Source organism: Thunnus albacares, chromosome 21 (genome assembly GCF_914725855.1).
Source record: "Thunnus albacares chromosome 21, fThuAlb1.1, whole genome shotgun sequence".
In the NCBI taxonomy this organism is placed as follows: Eukaryota; Metazoa; Chordata; class Actinopteri; order Scombriformes; family Scombridae; genus Thunnus; species Thunnus albacares.
In genome coordinates, this window is record NC_058126.1 from 2,292,358 (window position 1) to 2,315,969 (window position 23,612).

At 41.0% G+C, this 23,612-nt stretch overlaps 1 protein-coding gene across 4 annotated transcripts in view; it reads right to left on the minus strand.

Annotated features, from left to right (window-relative positions):
* Window positions 1–23,612, minus strand: part of rreb1a (ras responsive element binding protein 1a) — a 71,391-nt gene that overhangs the window by 43,310 nt on the left and 4,469 nt on the right. The window lies entirely within an intron of this gene.

Consider the following 23,612-nt stretch of genomic DNA (forward strand, 5'->3'; position numbering starts at 1 on the left):
TGCAGTAAAAGTACATAAGTATTATGAGCTTGATGTAGTTAAAGTATTGCAGTAAAAGTACATAAGTATTATGAGCTTGATGTAGTTAAAGTATTGCAGTAAAAGTAGTGGTTTGGTCCCTCTGACTGATATATTATTATATATGACATCATTAGATTATTAATAGTGAAGCATCAGTGTTAGAGCAGCATGTTACTGTTGTAGCTGCTGGAGGTGGAGCTAGTTTACACTACTTTATATACAGTTAGCTAGTTTAGTCCAGTGGTTCCCAACCTAGGGGTCGGGGCCCCTCCAAAGGGTCAGCAGATAAATCTGAGGGGTGGTGAGATGATTAATGGGAGAGGAAAGAAGAAAAAACAAAGTTCTGATACACAAATCTGTTTTCAGTTTTTGGACTTTTTCTCTAATCTTTGATTTTTTGCTGAAATATTGGATCATTTGAACATTTATTGAAATGAAAGCATGTGAGAAGTTTAGAGGGAAAAATCACTATTTGGTGGAGCTGTTAACAACTCATAGACATGTGAAATGTGACCCCGACTACACACTGCTTTTTGTAAGACGTCAAAAGACAAAAAGGTTGGAAACCACTGGTTTCATCTTTAACAATGTGTTGTATTTTAAAAGCTTGTTATATTATCCATTGTGTCAAATCTTCATCTGAAAAGTAACTAAAGCTGTCAAATAAATGTAGTGGAGTAGAAAGTACAATATTTCCCTCTGAAATGTAGAAAGTAGCATCACATGAACACAAACGCAGCTTCACTTCCTGTATCAAAACACAAACTGAGGTCAAAGTGCAGCGTAGTGAGTCGTAGTGTTCTTAGTGTGCTGATACGATCACTAGTCAGATTACAGAGAAACTTCACTGAGACGGCGCCATGCAGAGAGAGAGACTCAGTGCATCATGGGTAACAGAGGAGATACCTGGTATCGTCAGTATGTAGGCCAATGTCAGATAACAAGGAGACACTTAAAAAAGACACATAAAGTTCCTTAAAATCAGGTCGAGCTTTAGCTGTGAGAAGCTGCTCACATTTATATAAAACTACTAGAAGACACAGAGGAATGTAAAGAGCAGATTCAGAGTGAAAAAAAGCAGAGTTGTAACATTTATGATCAGAAAAAATAACTACTCAGCATCTTCACCGTGTTGTTTAGTTGTGAAAAGAGGAATCAGGCATGTGGACGGGAGAAATGACGTCGCAGACACGTGATTTATGGGTTTAAAAAGGAAATGATGCATGAAGTTAAACACATGAGATACCTGCAGTTTAAACAGCAGATAATAACATGTTTAAAGTCAGATACATAAAGGCCTGCGAGATATTAATAAGGATATTTCATGATAAAGATAATCAGGGTGTTTCCTAAAGATGAAACACTGGTGATTGAAGAAGCTGGAATCTGATCATTTGGATGATTTAGTGTAAAAATGAAGAGTAATAAAAAGAAGATGGTTTGTGAGGAAGCTGCTGCTGAATTAATACGACTGACTGTAGATAAAAAACGGAGGCTTAGAGCCGAGCTAAAGACGGCGAGGAGCTCCTGATGCAGACGGGATGAACACGAGGCGGGGAGGGAGGGAGGGAGGGAGGGACGATAATCTGCTACTGTTAGACGGGCAGACTGAGGTAAGAACAGCAGGGGAGGGATGGAGGGATGAAGGGATGGAGGGATGGAGGGAGGAGAGAAAAATCTGACAGGGGAAGATATAATGAGAGCGAGGATGGAGGGATGGATGGATGGATGGCTGGATGGATGGATGAACGGATGGATGGAGGGGATGCAACAGGCTGCATGAATGAAGAGAGGATGTATTTATGGATGGATGGAGGGATGATGGAGGGATGAAGAGGAAACAGAGAGGGGGGAGGAGGAGGAGGAGACAGAGAGAGAAAGATTAAAAGCTTAAGAGGGTTGGTAAGACTAATTAGGAGGCAACTGAGGATGGACAGAGAGGAGAGGAGAGGAGAGGAGGAGAGGAGGAGAGGAGAGGAGGAGACATCTTTACCAATTAACTAAAATCAATACAGCAACAAAGACAGATTATTGTTATTAAGCCTGAAGGGAAACTTTAAACTTTAGAGATATAAACTCTGATCAAGCAGGATGATTTAAGGTGTGACGTTCTGTATCTGCTGGTGCTACTGGAGCGGTGTATTGTTGGGAGATAGAGGAGGTGTAAGCTGATCCAGGGAGGTGCCACAGCTCCCACCTCTAAACCAGGGTTTATCACCATGTTCTCCCTCCACCACACAAAGCCCCCGCTAAGCCAGCAGCTAATGAGCTACCCCGCTAACTCACTTTAGCTTTGTTGTGCTACACACAGCCCTGCTGCATTGTTCGTAGCTTTAAAAGGTTCTCCGCCCGCAGCTTTAAAACCTGCAGCAGCACCGCCGCCGCCGCCGCTGACAGGAAGAGCTGCACATGTTACAACCAGGCTTCACATTTCATGATGACAGAAGTTAGAAAAAAACTTAAAATCATGGAGCTGCTGGACTTTGAGGCTATTTTGCTCAATCATGGTGCCGTTATACCCAAAACAAAGCTGCTCCTGTCTTCACTGAACTCAAACCGCCATCTTTCTCTAAACTGAACCACACCTGAACCACACGGACGTCACAATACACCAAGATATAAAGAGCAACAGACGACATATGAGGCTAATCAGACACCTCATCATAAATAACGGAAGAGTGGGGAGTTGCCCCTTTACAAGATTTCACATTTAGTTTTATAATAACAAAGTTTAAGTCTGTTATGATTGTGTCTAAATGTGTTTACTAAAGCATCCTGCTTTAAAAGACATACAAACTGATAATATTAGCATTTAATATTAGCATTTAACATTAGCATTTAACGTTAGCATTTAATATTAGCATTTGACATTAGCATTTTATATTAGCATTTAACATTAGCATTTAATATTAGCATGTAAAATTAGCATTTAATATTAGCATGTAACATTAGCATTTAACATTAGTATTTAACGTTAGCATTTAATATTAGCATGTAACATTAGCATTTAATATTAGCATGTAACATTAGCATTTAATATTAGCATGTAACATTAGCATTTAATATTAGCATGTAACGTTAGCATTTAATGTTAGCATGTAAGTTTTCATGTTTTGATGATAAAAGACACCAAAAATATGAACATTAATCTGTATTTTAGAAGTTCTTTCAAACAAAGAAAGTTATTTGGTGTCAGATGTGACTGTTAGCTTGTTACTCAATGACGGTTTGTTGTCTTGTAAACTAGTTTTTACCTGACGGAGCAAATTAAAGTGAAAATTTAAATTTTCTAAATGACATGCAGTTATTCATCGAGGGTAAATCAGGATAACCTGGAAATAAAAAGTAAAAGCTGCAAACTTCTGCTCCAAAGCATCGTTTCAAATGATCAAAAATCACAGACGTGAAAGTTTAATGATTAAATAACTTGTACGACAGTTAAAAGTGAAGCACTGGAGTATAAAACCTCCGACTTCTTCAAGACGTCTGCTCTGCTCCGTTTAACAGACTTTTTTTTTTTTTTTTTTTAAACCGCAATTTACTACCAACTCTTAAGCCATGAAACATTAACCAGCCGTGGCGTCGGTGTGTGTGTGCTGGTTAGTGTCTGTTACAGTGTAACTGGGTTGACTGGAAATGAGCAGGAGGAATGACGGAGCAAAAAAAAAAAAAAAAAACCTGAGAGCAGTTTGTGGATGAAAAGATGCTTCCAACTGTGAAAGCAGGCCAGCGGCCATCGGCGGGCCTGTAACACACGCCGACGGTAAAAATAACTCGCCGAGCAGGATGAGGAATGTGTGTGTGTTTAAGAATGCTGCTCTGCTTTTGGTTGACAGGCACAGACAAGTGCAGAGGGCCCGAAGGAGGAGAGGAGGAGAGAGGAGACAAAAGAGGAGAAGGAGGAGCAGAGGAGAAAAAAAATGGAGAAGACGCTTCGGGAGAGGAAAGAATTAGACGAGACGCAGGAGGAGGAGGAGAGACGAGATGATGAAGGTTGGAGTAGAAGATCAGAGGAGGAGGAAGGAGAGAGGAGGGATGGTGTTCAGACTGTATCTAAGCACCGCTTCACCTTTTAGATAAGTTCTATTTAAATAAGATATTATCATGATTATAATGAACTTTATTAGGATTGTCATCAACAAAGTGCTTCACAGGAAACAGAATAAAAGCAGCATCGAGTAAAATCAGGGAAGACGAAGCGATGAAAGGACGTTAAGAGTCTAATTATCTCGTTATCAAAGATGAATTCAAACATTATCACAACATCGTCCACAAAAAGACAGTTTGACTAACTGAGAAGAAGAAAAATATGGAGACACACTGCTGCCAAGTTCACTTTAACATCATGCAGCCACAACATGTCAAATATTAACAACATTAAAACAAACAGTTTATTAAGTTTTATTTTGACGGCGTCAGAGACGCTGAAACTTGAGAAGATATAAAGATAAACTTCAGACTAACTGTTGATTATAGACATATACGGAAGATTTAAACTGCCTACATTAAAACAAATCAAAAGAAATAAAGAGTTTGATTGTAAAGTCTTATAGAAATACATGTCAATAAAGACAAAGTTAAATAATTGTTCTTTTTAATACATTTTTCATTCAATTATGACAAAGTAAATGCACATAAACTGAAATACCTTCACGTGGGTCGTGTAAAATCTTAATTTTAAGCTCAAAAACATCAGATTTATTTATTTATTTATTTATTTATTTATTTGGTTCATTTATTTCTGTAAAGCTTAATTATACACGATGGAAGATTTAGATTCATTAAACTCTAACACGTCTTTGTGATCTAACGAACATGAATTATCACATGTTGTGTTGCAACTAACTTATTATTCTTATTATTGATTAACTAATGAACCTTTTCTCTGTTAATGGATCAAAATACAGAAAACCAACAGTAAACATGTTTATTGTTTATTTCACTTTATGTTTGTTTGATTTGTTTTAATTGAAGCACTTTAAATCTTCCATAGAATTACATGTGTCATTAAATATGTGTCATTAAATATGTGACACACACACACGCACACCTATGAGTTCTTTTACAAGAAACGGCGTGTATCATCACGGCGGCGTTTCACAATCCACACCGACACACGGCGTGGATGGAGCGGGTCGAGCAAGGTTCAAGAGAACGGGAGGAGTGGAGAACGAGAGCGTGATGGGTGTGGAGAAAAAAAAAAAAAAAAAAAGGAAGTGAGAGAAGAAGAAGAAGAAGAAGGAGGCAGAGAGGAAAACATAAAGAAAAACGTCTTGAGAGAGAGAGAGAGAGAGAGAGAGAGAATCCAGTCAGACCGGACGAGCCGCTTCACCGTTGATGATCCCGCACGCGCTCACTAAACTCTGCCCTGATTGGCCGGCTGCCTGCCACCTTAACCATGTTACCTCACAGCTGATTGGCTGTTGAGGCTGCTTGCTGGCAAACTGCCCGACTTCTGCCTCAAGGACATCAACACCCTCCTCTCTCTCTCTCTCTCTCCCCCTCTCTCTGTTCTTTTATTGCTCGCTCGCTCTCGTCTCTCCACAGCATCCTTATCAACTGTTCAAACTACTCGCACACACACACACACAGATGAGTCAGTACACGCAAGATTATTGGTTAACTTTCAGCTCAAGTCTGAGCATGTGGTGAGTGTAAAACAAAAAAAAATAAAAAGTAGTTTAGTCAGATCTTCTTCTAAACATACAGTAGGAGAGCCGATCGACCTCCAGACTGAAGGAAACTGAAAAAAAAATTCCAGAGGCAGAACTGAAAATAGACTTTAAAGACTCTCAGGCACGAGAAGTCTCTTTATGATGCTTCACACACGGCTTATAAGGACTTAACATGTTTTATAACTCGCGTACGACTCCTTCAGATGTTTCGTAACGTCTCTATGACGACCACGGATGCCCCCGGACCGCCTTATAAAACCCTGGTGATACCTCGAGCGGCCTGACGTGCTGCTGATGCTTCATTAAAGTCAGAGTTTTTTTTTTTTGTGGGACAGTTTTCTGTATCAGTGTTCATCAAACAGAAAGTGTTGTTGCTTCTGTCCGTCATGACGCTGCAGTATTACTTCCTGTATTTAAACACGGGTCTATTCCTCATATCATCATGGGAAAGACGAGCAGAAAATGAAAAGCCTGCAGAAAAATTCAACGTCAGCTGACTCTCTCTCTCTCTCTCTCTCGTCCTCTCCGTCCGCATCTCTTCCTCCGTCGTTACTTTTCGTTTCTCTCCATCCTCCACTTTTCTTCTGTAATTACAGCCATAGTGGTGGAGGAGGAGGAGGAGGAGGAGGAGGGTGAGGGTGGGGGGGGGCAATAAGTCAGAGCAGGGGGTCCCTGTCAACGTGCAGAGCAGCTGTCTCTCACACACACACACACACACACACAAACAGGTGTTGGAGACAGCCAACGACCTCTGCTCTCTCCTCTGTGAGACCTCCATTCATTCACACCACGCTAACAGATGCTAACCTGGCCATGCTACGCCGCGACGCTGCCACTGTGTGTGTGTGTGTGTGTGTGTGTGTGTGTGTGTGTGTGTGTGTGTGTGTGTGTGTGTGTGTGTGTGTGATCCAGCCACTTGTGTTTCTCCTCACACACACACTCTCTCTTTTTTTTTTCTTATTCACTTGCAAGTCACCAGATGCTAACCTGGCAGCACGACAACAAACTGTTATAAGTGTGTGTGTGTGTGTGTGTGATTGTATGACTTCACTGAAACAGCAGTGCTAATGACTGACACACACACACACACACACACACGAAAAATAAGAGGAAATATCACAGCTTTTACACTTTCAACTGAATCTAGTTTGACTCATTTGGAGCAGGATTTGTGACATCACAACTAGTCTGGAGCCAATCACGGTCCAGTATTCGACTTGTTTACTGTGTCTAGTGTACAGTGACTCTGAATACGACGCTATGAGAGACGCTGAGAGTGAAGCAGAAACTCACTACAGAGTCTCTGAAGGTTCGTCACTAACGAGTTGAATTAACGCAGTAATTGAACTTGTTTTTTTGAGGACGTGTTGGTCGGTGTGTTTCTCAACTCTTCAATAAGATGTCAAATACAAACACAGTCACAGCGATAGTTATTATATCGTGAATGGAGGAGACAGAGAGGTGCATGATGGGATATGAAGTCAGGCTGCAACTGTTTATTTTCATTACTGATGAACCAGTTATTGGTTTAGAAAACATCAGAATAAAGATAAATTTGATGTTTTTTATCCTCCCGATAGTCCAAAACATCAATATATTCACTTTACTTGAATTTAAGAGCAAGAAAAGCAGAAAATTCTCACATTTTAGAAGCTGAAACATCGAATTTCTGATGTTTTTGCTTTCAAAAAAAAAGACTGAAACGATTGATTGACTTTAAAAACAGCTGCTGCTTCTTTTCCTCATCATTTAAAAACACAAAAAGCTGATTTGATTTGACTTTTTGTTAAATAATCTTTCCTCTCGTCAGAGCTGCTGCTGCTGTTTCTCCTTCTTGTCATCCCTCCATCACTTCACTCCTGCATCCCTCCATCATCCTCCAGCAGTTGTCTCTCCGCTCAACAAGCGACACATTCATCCTCTCCATAAATCCACACACACACACACACACACACTCTCTCAATTGTGTTAGCAGATATGCAGGCAGTGTGTGTGCCAGCTGTTGTGTGTGTGTGTGTGTGTGTGTGTGTGTGTGTGTGTGTGTGCGTTTGCCTTTCTTACACACAGTTACACACTCACAGTCCACATATTTGCAGGCTGACAGATACTGGTGTGTGTGTGTGTGTCAGAGTGAAGAAGTGGGAGGGAAAGGCAAGTCTGCACACACACACACACACACATACGTGCATGCATGCACACACACACACACACACACACAGCTGGTAACATCTATAACACAGTGTCTGTTATCCTTCTCTCTATCAGACAGTGTGTGTTTCTGCAGAGATGCTTCATCTCAACACCAACTGACTACAACTGCTGCTGCTGCTCAGTGTGTGTGTGTGTGTGTGTGTGTGTGTGTGTCATGTTAGTGTGTTTCCATCCACCTGTTTTTATTTCCATTTTCAATTTACGCATTAAAATAAAAAAAATAAAAAAACCTGAGTGGAAACAGCAGGAAATTCCCCCAAAAATCTGGAAACATCATGAGAAACTTTTTACACCCGTCGAGGTTTTAAACACAGTTTCTCATCATGTTCCTGCTGCTGTTCATACTGACCGTTACAAGATCCCTTCATCATCAGCTTACAGTGGAAGAGATGGACGACAGAATCAAGTAGATATCTTTCAACGTTACATCTTTTTAGTGCCAAAGTTTCTCTTTTTGTTACTAAACTTCCACCTGCAGCTCAACAGGGAAACACTGAGACTGTAAATGTGTCAGATATCCACTGATGAAGCTGGATAGAAGCTTCACACAGACTTTAAATGCACTGAAAGCACATTTGAAGGATCTTTTAATATCCAGTATGAAGAGGAGGAATGATTACAGACACCTGACTGCTGCTTTAACACACTGGGAACACTGGGAACACTGGGAACCTCCTTTAAATCTGTTAATAATGAAATGATTGTGGCTGAGCAGAGAGGAGCTGCAGATGAAGACTGAAAAACAACCTCCTCCTCCTCCTCCTCCTCTTCCTCCTGCTGCTGGAGTTACAACAACAATGCAGCTGGGTGTGACTCCTCCTGTCTCCCTCCTCCTCCTCTTCTTCCTCCTCCTCCTTTTCTTTTCTTTTCTTTTCTCTCCATCTCTCTGTATGCAAAGGAAACCTCACCGCTCTTTCATCACCTGAAATACAGGACGACTGTGTGTGTGTGTGTGTGTGTGTGTGTGTGTGTGTGTGTGTGTGTGTGTGTGTGTGTGTGTGTGTACATACACACGCCTAAGCTCAAACCGGCTTTGGCGTGTATGAACATGCTGTGGGGCCTCAAGGCGACACACACACACACACACACACACACACACACACACACACACACACACACACACACACACACACACACTATGACTCTTCAACTGTGTTTTCATATTAAATATCATACTGACAGGAAATTAGTCACTATTTTGATAATGAATTAATCATTTGAGTCATTTTTTAGTCTCTGCAGCAGCTTCTCACATGTGAATATTTGCCAGTTTTCTAGTTTTTCCAGGATATTAAACTGAATATGTTCACTGCTGCTAATTTATCACCAATTTGGGATTAATTAGGTAAACGGAGTGAACCTGGACTTGTGATGGAGAGAAGAAGATAAAAGTTGAGAGAAAGAAAGAATGAAAAAAATGGAGAAAGAGAAGACATAATGATGGAGAGAGAAACTCCCCCTCTTTTCACTATAATGGCCGTCTTTGTGTGTCAGAAGAATACAGCCTTCATGTCGACACACACACACACACACACACACACACACACAGTAATTAGATGATGCAGTTCAGCTGAGGCCTGACCAAAGATGCTCGCTCTCTATACTTTTCATTTTCCTCCTCATCCCTCCTTTCTTCTACTACGTCTTTAAAAAGAGGAGACGTATTCTTCTTCCTCTGGTTTCCTGTGTGTAGAGATGCTGCCTGCCAGTCAAAACTCAGGGCTTCAAACTGCCTGATCTCTCTCCACCTCCTTCATCTCTGCTTTCATCCTTCCTTCTTGCATCTCTTCCTCTCTTTCCATCTCTCCCTCCTCTGCCTCGTCTTCCTTCCCCTCTCCTTATCCTCCTTCTTCTTCTTCTCCTCCACCACAATCCCTTTTCTTCTTCCTCTTCTTCTCTCCCACTTTCTCTCCTCCTCCTCCTCCTCCTCCTCCTCCTCCTTCTCTTTCTCTGATACGACTAAAGTTCAAGGCTGAACATTCAGCCAATTAGAGCCCTCGCTGCCTGCAACCCTCCCATCCCACAGCTGTGTGTGTGTGTGTGTGTGTGTGTGTGTGTGTGTGTGTGTGTGTGTGTGTGTGTGTGTGTGTCACCTGACATCAGAAACGTCTCCTCTCAGTTAACTGTAGTTTGAACATGACAGAGCTGTTTCCTGTCTGTATGTTTGAACACTTTTAACTCTTCACTTCTTCACATTTCTGACAGTTTTTTAATTTTAACGGCTGTTTTGTAAAAAAACAACTTACTTCTTTATCATCAAACAATTACACCTTTATTCTGAAAATATTCAGACTTTACTCTGAAAATATTACAACTTGTGCAGCTGGAGCGAGCAACATGTTTTTCCTTGATAATGAATGATTGTGTTGATGAATCGTTGCAGCTCAACAATAAATTGAGCTTCAGGAAAAACAAGAAGTTGTGTTTTTACGTTGAAGTTGGTTCAAAGTTGAAACAAACAGCTCGATGTAAATTAATCAATTATCTCAAAGTGGAGAAAACACTCCTGGAGTTTAGTTCAGGTGTGATTCTGCAGAGGTGGTGGACGGTTTGGATTTTGTGATGCTGCTACAAAATGGCGTTTCACTCGTGCACAGAGAGCCGTGTGTGTTTTACAGCATCTTTTACACACAGAGAGCAAAGTGCTGCTCAAGATAAAGCAGTTAATGTGTTACTGAGGAGCACACACACACACACACACACACACACACACACACACACACACACACAGTGAGGGATAAACTTTGTCCGGCTCTTAAGGCACCACTGGTGTCTCTCGTCTGTGCTTATCGGTGCTGCAGAGATGCTGAAACAACACTGTCGTATCCTTCACTTCCTGTCTGGAGAGGAAGCAGGAAGCGGCGGGGGACTCTGCAGGGATCGAGCATTCCTCTGTTTCAACTTAAACGACTCTCCCCCTCCCAGAGTTAGTTTATGAACAAAAGCTCAGAATCTGCAGACTTCAGCCTTATAAGCTTCTGAAGACTTTTATTTTGAAAGGCTACAGGACAATGATGATTTAAAAAAAAAAAGAGAAAGAGTGTTTTTGAAGAAGGAAACTGTAGAAACTACAAGCAGAGTCCCTTCACTAAACCAGGAAACTAACAAACACAACAGCAGGAAAACATTAAAGAGCTGCACCTCTGAACTACATTACCCAGAATCCCCTGCTCAGCCTCACTGCCTACAGCGGTTTCTCTGAAGTGTGTTTCAAGTCTAATCTGCACTGGATGACTGGACCCTCCACATAAGAGTTATATAAGAGACCAGAGAGGAGGAGGAGGAGGAAGAGGAGGAGGAAGAGGAGGAGAGGAGGAAACAAGAGAGGAGAGGAGAGATGGGGGGAGGAGGAGAGAGGAGAGAAAGAGGACAAAAGAAAAGAAAAAGAGGAGATATAATGAAGAAAAACAAAGATGGCGGACAGACAGAAATCAAAATAATCAATAGAAAAATAAAACTCTAACGGCTGTGTGATCACACACACACACACACACACACACACACACACAGGAGCGGCGTGGTGATCTGGTGTGTCCAGCGTGTGTGTGTGTAGATGATGACATCACGGCGATTTAAGCACGAAGCGTTAAAAGTGGTGTTCACTTAATTTGGGCGCCAATGATGCAGGTCGGTGTGTGTGTGTGCGTGCGTGTGTGTGTGTGTGTGTGTGCGTGTGTGTATGAGTGTGTGCGTGTGTGTGTGTGTGTGTGTGTGTGTGTGTGTGCAGGGCGTGGTGCTGAGGAGGACCAGGTTTCAGTTGAGTGAAAAGACTCAGAGCCTCTTTGTGTCTCTACCTCCAGGGCAACACACACACACACACACACACACACACACACACACACACACACACACACACACAGTCTTTAGGTGCAGCTTTGTGTGTTTATGCATAGGTGTGTGTGTGTGTGTGTGTGTGTGTGTGTGTGTGTCCCACCGAGCACTTTCCCATGGGAGCCTTTATTGTATTTTTCACTAAAAGCTGAATGGAGTCTGGTGGGCACACCTACTGCAAACCCCCCAATACACACCTGAGACCACACCCACACACACACACACACACACACACACACATCCCCCATCACCATCAAACACACACACACACACCCCTTTTAAAAACACACACACACACTTCAACAGTTAGTTTAGGTTGATGGATTCTTAAATACATCAATAAATCCACTGACTCTGGTTTACTGAGGAGGAAACAAGAGAAGATGAAGACAAACAGGAAAAAAAAGACAGAAAAAGAAGAAAAAAACTAAGATTAAAGAAGAAAAAAGAAAGAAAAGAATAGAAATAAAGGCACGAAAGAAAGAGAGCGTACGATCAGCTGACAGACGGACGGACGCGGCGGGGGACAGATGTGCATCATGACGGACTCATCCAGAACCGTCTGTTCTCCTCATACAGAAACATCTCCTACAGCGTTCAGCGAGGGACATATTTAATTACACATTATCTGTGGTTTTTCCTGTACTGTATAGAATAAAACTAGGACCATATATGACATTAAATGTACATGAACATGTGAGTTAAAGCCGAGTATTCAACCTCAAACTGTCTCAAAACTACCAAACGTTGGCGTTAAATGTTAAATTTTGTTTGTTTTAAATGTAAAATAAACAAACTGAGGCTTTAAATACGGTCTTGGATTTAAGACGTTTTAAAGCCTTTAATGTGTGAATGTTTTATTTCCTGTCATCTAACTGTGTTTATGCATATTTTCAAATTTGAGAAGCTGAAACGTCTATTAGCCTACATATCTATTATCTGGTTCCAGCATCTGGTATGTGATGATTCACTGTGTTTCCTCATCAGTTTGAAACTAGACTATACATTCAGTGTGACAGAGGGAAGCAGGTAACAACCTACAGCTTAGTGCTGCTGTTTCCACTGTGAACGACGTTCTCACTCATCAAAACACCTTCAGCTAGAAAATAAACCAGCTGAGATGTCTCTATATTCTACTTTATGTTGGTCAAACAGAAAAGCCTCTAAAGATTCATTTATCTGAACACAAAACAGGAAACAGTGTCATTTAATATATAACGATTATAATGTCAACGGTGGCTCTCAAGGCTCATCTCAACTCTGACTTTACACTGAGAGACAGGATGTTTCACAGCATCTCGTCTGACTGAGTGTGTGTCATCATGATAACTGCGTGTGTGTGTGTGTGTGTGTGTGTGTGTGTGTGTGTGTGTGGGCGGGGCACAACAAATAACCTGTAATTAGTGCTGGTGCATGATGGGCTTATGTGTGTGTGTGTGAGACAGAAACCAGCACATTCTGAAACACACAAACACACCATGTCATCTACAAACTGCATCTTCACATGCAACACAAGCGTGCGTAAGCGTGTGTGTGTGTGTGTGTGTGTGTGTGTGTGTGTGTGTAATCCCTTAAATCCTACAATGGTGTAACCATCTTGTGTGTGTTTCTGTTCCCAGACATGTTGTTAACTAATTATCAGTCTCATTGTATTTAGTGATGACACACACACACACACACACACACACACACACACACACGCGTGCAGATGCTCTGGTAAACATGGATGTCAGCTCGTATGTGAAAAAAAAAACCTCAAAAAGACTTAAATAAAAGTCTGGGGGCATGTTGGCGCTGTGGTCACCACGGCAACGAGGTGTGTCCTGTGTTTGCAGAACAAACAGTGGTACCTTTTCAGAGGTGGGAGGGGTGTGTGTGTGCGTGTGTGTGTGTGTGTTAAGTTGCATGCATGCATTCCTGCCTACTTGTATGTGTGTGTGTGTGTGTGTGTGTGTGTGTGTGTGTGTGAGCTCTCATTACCGTGTTAATCTGTGTTCATGGCTGCTCTGATGTTGCCTGTCTGTGTGTGTGTGTGTGTGTGTGTGTGTGTGTGTGTGTGTGTGTGTGTGTGTGTGTGTGTCAGATTACAGCCTTGCTAACAGTCAGACTAATAGGGATTATGCAGGCCGGGTCTGTTCGCTCCATTCACATGCTGCTGCTGCTGCTCCGTCATGCTGCTTAACCGCTGAACTACAACAACACACACACTCTAATTAACTGTTTAACAACTAAAACTACAACTTTAAAACACAATAAGAAGAATTTATAATAACAAATATTTACACTGCAAATACAGACGTCATTTAAAAACCAGACACAGACGTTAATCTTTGTATCCAGAATGAGTTGTTTTCTAACTGAGACGGATGCTAACGTAGCAGATAATCCACTAAACTAATCCAACACCAATAATCCCCCCCCATCACATTTTAAACACCTAATTTACATGTTTATTAAAACTCGTCCTCCAGAGCAGAGTTAACTCTTCAGACATCATTTATTCCTTCAGATTAGCATGTTAGCTGGGAGGCTAGGTTAGCTGTGAGGCTAACATGCCGCCGCTGAGCTGCAGATCAGTTCAGCATCTTTTCTCTTCTAGCTCCGGGGGGATGCTAACGGCTATTAAAAAACCAGCCAGCCAATCAGGCGGCAGCTCCTCCTCCTCTCTGACATCACGAGAAGCATCTTCAGGCACAGACGTTACAAACTGGAATCTCGATGTTTGAAGGTAAAATATGAAGCGATAATGAAGGTCATTATCAGTTGCAGCTCTGTATTGTGAGATACAGATTTATATTGTTGTGTTGATCTGTGAAGGAGAAAAGCAGCGTGTCAGTCTGGTCGAACTCTAAACCCGCCTCATGAAGGATGGAGTTACTTTTTAACACACACACACACACACACACACACACACACACACACACACACACACGCTGTCCACTGAAGTGACCCGGGGGTTGTGATTGCGGTTAAAACTCAATCTAACCTTTGTTGATTTAACCGCCATAAAGTACACTGCTATTTACATTCTCTCTCTCTCTCTCTCTCTCTCTCTCTCTGTGTGTCTCCCCTCCCCTCCTCTCTTCAATCCTCAGCAGCAGAGCAGCAGCCAGCTGACAAAACTGTTTAGTCAGCAAGAAAGGTGAGCGGGGGAGGAGGAGGAGGACGAGCGAGCAAGAGACAGACAGAGAGAGAGAGGGAGAGAGAGAGAGAGACTGAAGCTGCCTCCATCATGCTTAAAGTGTGTTTTAACTCTTTCCTGGCTGCAGACGGGTGGGATGAACCACTCTGCTGCTGCAGGAGGGGGGGGGGGAGCAGGAAGCTTCCACTGCTCACAGAGCAGAGGGGGAGGTGGTGGGGGGGGGGGGTGACGAGCAGCGGCCACGCAGCTTCCTGATTCTGTGTGTGTGGTTCAGACTTTAACAACAGGAGAGCAGTTTAGTGCACTTGTTGTGTTGTGTTTATGTCGCGGCGGAGCTGCTGCTTCATCACATTCTCCATCTTCCACTAACACTGCATCTACACCCAGATTAACAGAGCAGCAGCAGCTCCATAAATATGCAGATGAGCTTTCAGTGTTTTGTGAAACTATATTTATTATCTATTACATGTGGTCAATAAATCATCAGAGGAGAAAGAAGTGAGGCAACATGCTAGAGGGCAAGATGACATCATCATCATTAAGGCAGCAAAGTCTCACATTTAAGAAGCAGAAACCATCAAATGTTAAAAACAGCTGTGGCAGAAGTTCAGTGGATGCAGAGAAACACCTGGACGCACAGAAGACGCAGACGGATGAAGGAGGAGGAGGAGGAGGAGGAGGAGGAGGAGGAGGAGTGCAGGAATGAAGCAGAAATGTTTCAGAGTCATATGTAGGCCAGACCTGTTGTATGGGATGCCAGTAGCTGAGTGTGTGTGTGTGTGTGTGTGTGTGTGTGTGTGTGTGTGTGTGTGGAGGGGAGGGGAGGGGAGGGGGGGGTGTGGGTGTGGTGAGACTGTCTTGCTGATAAGCAGCTTGGAGCAAACTACCAGTGCATGAGTGTGTGTGTGTGAGTGTGTGTGTGTGTGATGGTTGACACACACACACACACTCACTCAGAGCCACCTTCACCCTGTTCGCAGCAAATAAAGCCGTATTTACTGCCGGTCCAAAGTCCGAGCGGCTCTGCTGTGAAAGAATGTCACAACGGATGGAGGGAGGAGGAGGAGGAGGAGGGAGGAGGAGGAGGAGAAAGAGGAGGAGGAAGGATGAGGAAGAGGAGGAGTGATGCTCACAGAAACTTATCTACAAGTTTGTTAATGATTTGACGTTACAGAGCAGCCGGCTGGTGATTAGATTTAAAAAGGAAGACTTGGGACGTGTTCACTCTCAGCCGCAGCGTTTGCACGTTTACACGTCTGTATTTAATGTTGTGAGGATATTAAACAGCCGGTGTGACTTTATGAGGTTTTCTGCTCACAGTTAATCAGCTTTAGAGGAGCTGATAACTGGAGGGGTTTGTTATCTTCGCACAGAGCCATGCTAGCAGTTTCCACCCGCTTCCAGTCTTTATGCTAAGCTAAGCTAACCGGCTGCAGCTACTCTGATGTCTGATTCATCGTTTCAGTCATTTATTCAAGCAAAAATAGTGAAAAAAAGTGAAAGTTTGGTTCTTTCATGATTTCCTGCTTCTGTCACACGTCACTGTGACGTCTCCTGAGTCTCCTACAAGCTGCTGATGGGAAGTTTCATAGATTAATGATGGTCAGTGTGACAAATTAAAGAAGTAACTCTGCCAGACAGCAAATTAACATATTTCCAAAATGTCCAATTATTCTGTTAAGAGAGGAGGAAGAGGAGAAAGAGAGGAGAGGAGGAGGAGGAGGAGGAGGGGTTAACAGGAAGTGAGGCAGCCTCTCATCAGGAGAGCAGAGGAGGAGATGGAGGAAGTGGATGAACAATAGCTTCTCTCTCTCTCTCTCTCTCTCTCTCTGTGTGTGTGTGTGAGTGCTGAACTTCAGTCTGTGTCGTTGGACCATGTGAAGCCTTTATTATCAGAGACAGAGTTACGTAAGTGTCAGAGATGTTGCTGCTGAGCTTCCACCAACATTTTCACCCACCAGACAAAAAAAACAACTAAACAGCAGTTCACATTTGAACAGAGACACTTTCTGAACTCAAACTTTATGCTTTTTAAAAGACCCTTCATCCAACTAAAACCCTTCAAACACCTTAAACTAAAACCTTCTGCACATTTCCAGCCTTTAGATTTATATTCCATATATATATTCTCAGTTAAAAACTCCTTATTTATCTTCTACTGGTCCTTTATGCAGCCCCTCAGTTCAGCCTCTGTCTGAAACAGGCCGTTTTAGCTCCTGTCTCTTTAAGGCCCCGCCTCCTGATGAGTCCACTCTGTTCTGATTGGTCAGCTTTCAGGAAGCTTCCTCCTGCTCCGGAGGCTACGTAAACAAACTATAGTAGCAGGATTTCACTTCTTTTTCTCCTTCTTTACTCCAAATGTCAACTTGTCAAATCCATCCGTACATGTTGGAGCTGAACAACACATGGAAACACCTTAGCAACCGCCTTAGCAACCACCTTAGCAACCAGCTTAGCAACCAGCTTAGCAAAAATCATAATATGTCCCTTTTAATCCTTACAGAAAAATGTACAAAATGATAAATTTATGTGATATTTTGTCTGTTTTTTTAAGACATATTTAATCATTTCGTTACGTGTCTCATTTCGGCCTAAAAACAGAGGAACAGCTGAAACCAAACAAACATGAGACTTCATTTATTTCTTGACATCATCTCAAAATTGAAGATCTTTTCAAGACATTTTATGGCCTTAAATGTAATAAAATCAAAGAGCTTTAAGAGCTTTTAGGGATCAGATGCTGAATGAATACAAGTTTTGAGTGTAAATCATCTTTTATAAGAAATAAAACATCTGGCTTGTAGAAGATGTTGAAATAATGAAATAACATCTCTAAACTTCCACTTTGGACACCAAATAGAGTCAAAACTTGTGTGTGATTGTTGAACTAACAAACAGCAGGAGATAAAAGATGAAGCAGGTTGAAATGTGAGTCGGCTTATCTGCTGACTTATGTAACTAACTCATCAGGTCAAGGCTGCTGCAGCACTGAACTGATGTTTAGCATCTGTGATGATAGAAAATGACAAATATTAACTCTTCACAGTCACACTCTGATCTTATTATACAATATTTAAAACACAGCTGTGATCACACACAGCAGCAACTAACCATTGATTTAATTATCACTTAATCAGCTGATTATTTTTAATAATCGTTTGGTCAGAAAACAGTGAAAACAGACGTCTTGTTTTGTTCAACCAACAGTTAAAAATCAGAAATATTCAGTTTAATATCATATAAGAGCAGCAGGTGATGACATCACTGTTCCTTCAATCAACTAATCAACTATTGATTACAGCTCTACTGATAATTAGCTGCAATGAAGGATTATTATCATCATCTATTCATCTGTAGGTTATTTTCTCTATTCATTGATTAGTTGTTTAGTCTATAAAATGTTGATCAGTGTTTCCTAAAGTCAAAGTTATTCATTTACTGTCACAGAGACTAAAAAAAAACAGAAAATATTCACATTGAAGAAGCTGAAATCAGAGAATTTGGACTAAAAAAAAGTGACTCAGAGTGATTAATGGATTATTAAAACAGTTGCTGATTAACTAAACAGTCGTCAACTAATCGATTAACAGTCGCAGCTCGACTGGTTCAGAACAGCAAACAACAGGCTGCTTCATGTAAACCAGCTGACAACAGCTGATGTGAAGCTTCAAGCCAAACACAGAGGATTGTAATATTTACACACTCTAACTATAGAGTATTCACTGCTATATAAAGACAGAGAGAGTGTGTGTGTGTGTGTGCGTGCACCAATATAACTGAGCTGTCTCTCGCCTAAATTTAAACCCAGCAGAGAAACCACAAGGCAGTCCTGGTGCACTCACTGTGTGTGTGTGTGTGTGTGTGATACCATTCCCACAAAAACACACACACACACACACACACACAGGAGGACGCCCATCAGACATGCAAAACTCTGTGTGTGTGTGTGTGTGTGTGTGTGTGTGTGTGTGTGTGTGTGTCCTACTTTAGCACTATTCATCCCACATCTCATGTTACACTCATCCTCTTCTTGTCTCGCTGCATCTCTGGACGACTCTGACTTCACTTCTCTGCTTTTTCACTAAACTATTGATCCGTTTATTGATAAAAAAAAAAACAAAACCTGATTGTGAGTTGATTCACACACACACACACACACACACACACACACAGCTTCATGTTCATGAAGTTTCACCTCAAACATCCTCTATGAGGTCGACTTCTGTCATAAACTGTAAAAAAAAAAAAAAACGCTGCAAACTGCTTCCTGCTTCTCTAAAACGCACATTCACCAAAATAAAGTGAATATTTGAAAGTGAAGAAAAGTAAACCAGCTGATTGATCAATAATGATGATAATTGTTGTTTGTCTTTGTGCTGAAGATGCAGCGAGTGTTTGAACACATGATGCATGTCAAAAGCAGAACTGAAACCTGTTTACTAATCAACAGAAACTGAATCTGCAACTATCCTCATCACTGATTAAACTGCTGTGAGTCGTGTTTTCCAGCATCTCTGCTTCACAATGATGAGCTTTTTTCTTTTATTTGTATCTTTGAGGGTTTTTGACTGTTGGTCAAACTAAACTAACAGAAGCATCGTTAGATGTTAGACAGTTTGTAAGTTTGTAGTTTGTTAAGTTGAGTCGTTTGTAGATGACGTCTTGTGTTGCCGGCGACTCTGGAACTAAAATAAAAGATTTAAATAAAGTTTGTTTTGAATTATTATTAGAGGAAATCTGGTTTCTGTGTTCAGACGAGGAAGGTGAGGAACCATTTGGTCCATGTGAAGGTGTAACAGCTCGACTCTCGCCCCTCCCCCCAACCCTTCATCCTCCTCCTCCTCCACACCTCAGCGTCTACATCCTCAGCGACACACATCCCCCCTCCCCTCCCCCTCCTCTCTCCCCCCTCCCCCTCCCCCCTCCCCTCCACCCAGAGCAGAGCAGGAACAACCAGCGGTATCTGCAGCCTGATCAAGAAGCTGTTAAAGCTCCTCACAGACGTCCTGCTGCTGCTGGACGACTGGAAGTCTGACGCTTGTTTTATCAAGTTCGTGCATCGTTACACTTGCTAAAAATAAAAGAAACATGGCGGCGCTCACGTCGCTTTTAAAGCATCGATTCTCTCGTGATTTCAACGTGTCTGTGATGACAGAATTAATCTAAATTCTTTATTTAAAATCAGGAAGTACAAACACAAAAAGTCTTGAGTTGGTCTGAAAATAATCGATTCATCTTCAACAAAATTATGAAATTGGGAAATGAAACCCGACTGAAAACTTAAACCTAAAAGTCCACTGATGCATCATGGGAGATGTAGTGTCCATACAAAGTCTTGATGTTTATTCTACCAGGACAAGAAGGCTGTGTATCTAGAGGTACTTGTACTTTACTTTCTACATCTCAGAGGGAAATATTGTACTTTCTACTCCACTACATTTATTTGACAGCTTTAGTTACTTTTCAGATGAAGATTTGACACAATGGATAATATAACAAGCTTTTAAAATACAACACATTGTTAAAGATGAAACCAGTGGTTTCCAACCTTTTTGGCTTTTGACGTCTTACAAAAAGCAGTGTGTAGTCGGGGTCACATTTCACATGTCTATGAGTTGTTAACAGCTCCACCAAATAGTGATTTTTCCCTCTAAACTTCTCACATGCTTTCATTTCAATAAATGTTCAAATGATCCAATATTTCAGCAAAAATCAAAGATTAGAGAAAAAGTCCAAAAACTGAAAACAGATTTGTGTATCAGAACTTTGTTTTTTCTTCTTTCCTCTCCCATTAATCATCTCACCACCCCTCAGATTTATCTGCTGACCCTTTGGAGGGGCCCGACCCCTAGGTTGGGAACCGCTGGACTAAACTAGCTAACTGTATATAAAGTAGTGTAAACTAGCTCCACCTCCAGCAGCTACAACATGTGTTTTTTTACTGTTGTACTGCATTATTAGTACTTGTACTGCAGTAATAAGCTGCAGGCTGATTCTTAGTAAACTAAGCTGAACTTCTTCTTCTTCACCTGCAGATGTTGAAATGACCTGCTCGAAATGTGTTTCTGGGTTTATTTCATGATGTCGACACATGAAGCCAACAGATTATAGGTCAAGTTTCTGAAGTCAACTTTCACCCCCTCTCCTCCTCCTCCTCCTCCTCCTCCTCCTCCTCTCCACACCTTTCTGAACTGTATGTTAACTCCTCCTCCTCCTCCTCCTGTCGGGGGATGGAACATAATCTTATCTAAAAAAGGCGGGTCTATAAATAGAGGCTGGGCACACAGAGAGTCTGTGGAGCCGATGGTGTCGTGTTTGTAAGTTGCCTTAAAACCTCAGCCGGCCGTCAGCGATGCACAGACTGACTGATGGACTGACGGACTGATGTGGAACCAGCGTGTTGTAGTAAAAACCAGCTCGCGCTCTGATTGGCTCTGACACACGGCGTAATGGCGGAGAAACAACCTGTTCACGCAAAACATCCACATGTTGTGCTTTCTGGAGCTTTTTCAGTTATTTGATGATTTATTCTACAGACGTGTGGCGGAGGCAGCTAAACATTACTTTAATTATCAATAAACCTGATTATTTTCTCAATTAACCATTTGATCAATAAAATATAAAATATTGTCCGACCAACAGTCCACAACCCAAAGATATTGACTTTACTGTCAGCTATGACATCATCACATCATCACATCTGAGGAGCTGGAAACAGAAAACGTTAAAAAAAGTGATCAAAAGATTCTTGGATTATCTGCTGATCAATCAATAAGTTGCTGATCGTAGTGAACTAATTAAACTCACGTCAGACACTAAAGGTGATCAGACAGAAGGTGATCTCCAGCTGCAGATGTGTGTCGGCACGTTTCTCACTAACTGTTGCATTAATGTGATTTAATTACATTTAAAAAAACGTCTTCAGTTCATAAAAGAGAAAAGAAGCAGTTCAGGTATCGTCTGAAGTGAAGCGCTCGGCTGTTAGAGCTCGTCATGTGACTGAAACTGTGGGAATCAATGGAGAGAGAGAGAGAGAGAGAGAGGGGTGTGTGTGTGTGTGTGTGTGTGTGTGAGATAAATGGAGGTTAATGTGGAGACAACAACAGTCTCAGAGGACGACGAGAGCTTTTAATTAGCTGCCTCACTTCTGTCCCAGCGGACACAAACGTCTCACTGAAACTCCCCATTAATTCATACTGGTTACACACACACACACACGCACACACACACACACACACACACACACACACACACACACACACACACACACACACACACACACACACACACGCACGCGATGCTTCAATACAATCAACTAGAAAGAATCATTAAAGTAGAAACTGAAATCAATAATCAATAACGTTGTATTTCGATACGTAACAAACGCTGAACTTTTTACATTCAATAGAAAACTGAAGCTGTTTAACTAAAAAAAAATAAACTGATAAAAAATAAAATAATATATTAAAAAATACAAAATTTAAACTTCATACACATGAATAAAAAAATAGAATTAAATTAATTTATTTATTTCAACAAAATGTTAAAAATGTGTAAATTTCCAACAATAATAATAATAATAATAATAATAATAATATTCAGTATTTACTTTAATACTGTATTTTTAATTATATTTTATTACATTTTTTATTTAAATTTTTTGCTTTTTTTTTATCATTTTAAAATATTTGAATATTTTTTCTACTTAAGTTGAGACATTTTCTCTTCAGATCAGGATTCTGTTTTAATTTCTTATAAACATTTTTTTCAACATTTTTTTCTTTATTTTTTATTTTATGTATTTTATTAGATTTTTTTTTTTTTTTTAATTTGGTATGTTTATTTTTCTGAAGATTAAATCAAAAAACTTTTTTTTTTTAAATCTAAATAAATAAAATACTTTTTAATTTTTCATTATATTTTAATTAAAAACATTTTTAATCATTTATTCCTAAAGATCTTTAATGTCACAAATCATATTGAACTGAAATATTAAACAAAAGTCAGAATAAATAAATACGTTTGTTTCCTACAAACAAAACTATTCATAAAACTGTATCTATAAACTTTATTATATTATTTATTAAACAAACTGATAACAGTAAACATGTGACATCAACGAGTCATTAAATCTTTCTTTATAATGATCATTAAGGATTCTGTGAATCTAAAAGCAGTGATGAAGTCACAGCCTCCTCTTCCTCCTCCTCCTCTTCCTCCTCCTGCTGCTTTATCACCTGTACAGAAGTTAAAACAAGCATCCCTTCATGCTACATCATGCCTTTACATGACTGTAACTCCAGGCTCTGTGTGTGTGTGTGTGTGTGTGTGTGTGTGTGTTCACTTCCCAAAAAAAAAAACACACATTCACAATGGAGGATGCCGCATCACACAAGACACTCTTTGTGTACAAGAGCGGGACACATCATCGACTACATCATCAGCCGTCAGCATTTTAAAATGTCCACCACCACAGAAGAAGAAGAAGAAGAGCTTTGACAGAAAGACAAACACACACACAAACATACACACACACACACACACACACAGCAGCATCCTTTCCTGTTGCCACGGCGGCCAAGAAGAAGGAAACACTTTAAAAAAAAAAAAAAAAGACGTTTTAGCACCTCGGCTCACCCGAGGAATTCACAAGACATCCACTTTGATGTTCTGATTAACGCCCCTCCCTCCCTCACACACACACACACACACACACATCTCCATTTGAAAAC